Genomic DNA, 5141 nt, shown 5'->3' on the forward strand with positions numbered 1-5141 from the left:
TCTATTGTCTTTCTTCTTCTTCTTCTACTTCAGCTGGCTATAATTTTTTGGGTCGGAACTGGAAGCGAGAACTTTTTTTTACAAACAGCTATGCTACAATCTGTGATGCTACAGCGGCTACCGCGCCGTAGTTATGCCATTAGAGTTTCAACCAATAGCAAAACGCTTGGTGGCGCAGCATTCATTCGTTCGTCGTCTTTTCGTCTGCATGCCTATCAGTAGAGACCGGATGTTAGGCAAAATGTCTCTTCTTTCCTGTTCGAGATATAATGAAAACGAATGTTGCGAATGCCAGGGGGGAGGAATTAGCTTCATTTAAAGGCAATTTAATTTTGCCTATTTTGCTATTTCATACGATATTGCCTATATTATTTCATAAATGCCAGATATTGCCTATTTTAGGCATTTTCTTTAAAATTGGGACATGACTGAACTCTGTGCATACAATTTCCTGTTCCCATGATTAGTTTCCGATGCTTCCAAGAAATCTAAAAATAACAGTTAGCGAGTTATTGCAGCTAATATGGACTTGGACAAATTAAGGGCAATTCAACAAGTTATGAAAGGTGAAAATATGCAAACTGAGTTAGATCCACATGTTCTCGCGTGCTTTAAGTATGCTCCGGTAACATCTGTTTAGGTTGAAACATCTTTTTTAATTCTAAAAAATGTATTGTCCGATTGCAGATATAACGTGTCGGTTGATCACCTGAAAAAATACCTTGTTGTGATGTGCAACCACAATTAGTGCTTCTTATTCAGAGACTGCCAAACCGTACAGTACAAACGGGAACTGCATTTAAACAGTTTCTTAGTTCGAACTGTTGTGCGGAATATATAGTGTACATTTTTTAACTGAAATAACCCTGTGTGCAGTGATAAAGTGTATATTGAAATAATTTGCGTACTGGTTGGAAGTAGCCAACAATTTCTTTTGTCAGACTATTGTGTGTACCCATTATACAATGGAAAATTTTGGGCTGACGTGACTCCTGTTTGCAGTGATTTATTAAGTACAATATTGGACTGCTGTCTCTAATGATGAGCTCCTGGTTTATTTTAAGCAACTATAAAGAATGTACAGGTATGTTTCTATATTTTTTAAACACCTATTTCTTTTTGTATGTCTATCTTCATTATTTTCAGTTAAATTTCATTGCCTTCTTATTGCCTATTTGTATTTTAATGCCTATTTTACTGCCTATTTTGAAAATTATAAGTGCTTATTTGCCTGCCTATTTTATATGTTTTTAGTGCCTAAACATCCGGTCTCTACCTATCAGTCTTCCAATCCCTGATCCTACCTGCCGCTTCGTGGCTCCACTAAGGATAGAAACCAATAGGATGTGTGTTTTTTACCCCCCTTCACGTGTTTTTTTTTTTTTTTTTTTTCGCACATCAGAATCTAGACGAAGCTTGCATACTAGACGCAGCCGAGGTTTTACAAGTTTACTTGGTTTTACCCTCGGGAGCTTCCCTTCTCTTTGTTCCTCTTCTTAGCCTGTAGTTTTTTCACCATCTTTCTATTTTCGCCGCCTGGTAAAAATCTCTTTACAAGATTGAAACCAGGTTTAAACAAATCCCGATGGCATGTAGGTAGTAGCATACTAGTGCATGCCAAGCATGAATGGAGGCTTCCCCAAGGGAGAAATCCGGCTTGACTGGATCTATTCTAAGGGGAAGACTGTGCCTAGGCAAAAGACCGAATATGGGACTATGATGTGCTCAAGAGTGCACCAACGTCTCACGTGAGGTCTGCGCCTTTTGGTGCAGTCGCCAGTTGACTCAGGTCGGGCGCCACTCACCCCCGCGAGTCCTTTGGGGGCGGGGACTTTTCCTTTCTCTTTTTTTTTTTTGAAGAGAAATTTACATGTGGAATGAATATACGTCACTTTGGTTGTCGTAGCCGCCTTCATGGCGTGGTGCTATGCACAGGGGAACACTTTACCTTTTTTTTTTTTTTTTGGTTGTCGTAGCTTATGAAATGGAAAAGTAAATATGATAAGTTCGATTTCGGTGATTGTTTTCAAAATATTTCTGGATGATCGTTTTCCCTTTTTGGTATGCACTTAAGAAATAACGGTAAATGTTATGCAGGTGGTATGAGATAAAACCAGTGGCTGCGATTGGGCCGCGTGGGGGGGGGGGCAGTAGACCATTCTTTTTGCTACTTTTGTTGCCGCACTATGCTAAACATTATGTATAAAGGGGAAAGTAAACTGTCCTTTCCTCCCCCACTATTCTATGCTTCAGTTTTGATACCTTGCTCCCGTAATTTTAGAATCCAATCGACACCACTGGACAAAAGTAATAGATATGGCGTGTAAATATATAAATGGGCTAAAGTTAGAAAATGAACTTGTTCTATTAAATTGTATGAAATTTGTAAACAACTTTTTTTTTCCCGTGTGCGTGAGATAGAGAACGAAGGCAAGAACTTTTAATCATTTTCTGTACTACTTGCGTACTCATATCAGAAATTCATTTATCTGCAAACCAAGGCTGGATTTAACTACGACTGGGACTGATTAAGTAATAGATGACTATGGCAGGATAGTTACTTGGCTTGATTCGTGATTTGGACAAATTTTAATCCAAAAAATAATAAGTCGACAAGTTGGCAGCTACATTCTGCCGTGCTGTCGCCTAACGGAAAACTGAACCCAGGACTGTGGGGTTCTTCCTCTTCCCCTCTCCACCTCAAATGGAAAGAAAAATGGCAACAGGGCTCGACCACTATTCGTAGGATTCTCCAGCTTTCTCAAGAGTGATAGTTCTTCCTGTGTGTGTCAGTATGTGTGTGAATAAATCACCGAGGTGGGCTGTAAAAAGAGAACGAAATTAACAAAAAACTAGATCGAAGATGTCTGGGTGGGGAAAGGGTGGAAATTATATCGTGTAGCAACAATAATTGTTTTTTGGCAGAAAACACTTGAAAAACTCACGCCACGCGAGTGCAATAACATACAGATGATCGATCATACGTGTACTTACGCGTATTTCCTTGATACCCCGCTCTTGAAGTGGAAAATGTAGCACTGGGTATGTTTTGTCGAGTCTTGGCTTTACCTAAGAGGATGCTTCCATGATTTAACATTGTGACAATGAGACAACTGGGGGAATGCCTTGCAAAAATTTTGCTAGCTGGGGCATACCATTCCTTCTCACTTCGAGCATCATTAATTCTTTCACGTATTTCCCACACACATACATTTGTCATCTGGCAAAAACAACCCAACTACTCTGGTGTCAATTAAAAATTCAAACCATTTCAATCGATGTCTCTATTTGTACGTTGCGTGGTAAAGGAAAAATGGAAACGAAGAGATTTCCTGAAAATATCGTCGTCAAGGTAAACATACTGCGTACAATTAAAGCATATTCAATTTGTCTTTCTGATAGGCTAAACTACGGTTTAAAAATCAACGCAATGCGCGTGCACATTTCCCATGTTTCCACTGTGCAACTTGCGTCTTTCTTTGTTGCATAGGGTTGCAGGGGAAGCCTTCATGAATGTTCAATCAGAGAAAGAAAAACCTCAATTCATATCACTGTTTTATTGTATTGATGGGTACGAAACAGGGGCGTGTATAGTGTGTGTCCGGAACCATCGAAAATCACTATATCAAAATAATTCCAATTACCGTGGCACCAATGTTCTTTGCCCCTCCTTCATTTCCCCTCTCTGTGATTCAAAGATTAATTTACATATACAAATGGTTTCGTAGAGCAGATTCAAAGCAACTACACCTACTTTAATATTTTCCATCAGTAACGGTCATCCTGCCCATCCCCCCTAAGGCCAATGACGCATCCCCCCAAATCATGTCGTGCGTCCCCCAATCATATCATTCGCGCCCTCAAACATATCGTAATAACCACAAAGTATTTGATTACGACAGCGTATCTACCGAAAATAACTTTTTCCTTAGCTTTACTTAACACTATACTTAATCTGTCCCTCCTCCCTAAACAGGGGTGCCCACCACTCAAGACCGCCCATAAAATCGTTCATCATAATCCCCCAAAATAGTTTGGATGAATACGTAATAATTGATGTCTGAATGAATCTTAAACTGTCCATATTTTTTAATTGTACGATTTAAAAAAATATATTGAAGTTAGCACATTGATTGGTTTAGTAAATTAAATTATCTAAATGTGCATATAAATAGTGTTTGTGAGTGGGTTTATAAAACTCACAATTTGAGTATTTAAATCAAATGGTTACACAACTAAAGATAAAGATAGAAAATTCTACACTGGCGAACCAAATAACATGCTCCAGCCGTATGACCGATTCAATTATTGCTTCACGAGACATTACGGAACCCTGGCTAGAAATCCTTAATCTTAGGGCGATAATAAAATAAGGTTCCTCTTTCAAATAACTCACCCCCCCCCGCCGTTTTCTTGGGGTAAATATAATTATTTTAGAAACCCATAACAATAATTACGTGAATTTTATCTTCAGTGCAAATTTAACTTGTAAAATAAAGTAAACATTTTCCGTGACAAAAAAGTTAGAAATGCGGATTTGATATATTTTTGTTCCAAATGATGCATCTGCTTTAAATTAAGCATTATACCAACACTAAGCATTATAGTTTAAGAAGTGATGTTATCAATTAATATCGAGAATGTCTTGTAATGCAGTATAGTATAAAACTTCACATTCAACTCAGTAAAGAGCCAAACACAGATCCTCGAAATACATTGCAAGCGTTTCTTAAGTCCCCGAACTCTGACTTTAAAAATTCATTGTTGAGCAACAATGTAATTTTTTTTTTAGAAACTGTTGATTGTGATTGTTTGTTGGTGTTGTTGGAACATACAAATCAACACAATGAACAACGATGCATGCCCAGTAGGCAGCAAGACTGAAAGCCAGATGTCCAATTGAAAACGCGCACGAATTCAGTTCACCATGAGTCTGATCATTACCTTCTCAATCTGAAAGAGATAGCCGCCATATCTGATTTGCTTCTTCGGAATCAATCATGGACCTTTTTAGTGAATATGGAATTGTAATGCAAATGTAGGAACTGTAATCGAGTTTACATGACTTGTAAATATGCTTAAATGTGCAAGAGGTATGGTGTATAAGTTTTGTGTGCTCAATCACAGAGGCAATTATGATG

This window comes from Lepisma saccharinum, chromosome 28 (genome assembly GCF_977018435.1).
Source record: "Lepisma saccharinum chromosome 28, izLepSacc3.1, whole genome shotgun sequence".
In the NCBI taxonomy this organism is placed as follows: Eukaryota; Metazoa; Arthropoda; class Insecta; order Zygentoma; family Lepismatidae; genus Lepisma; species Lepisma saccharinum.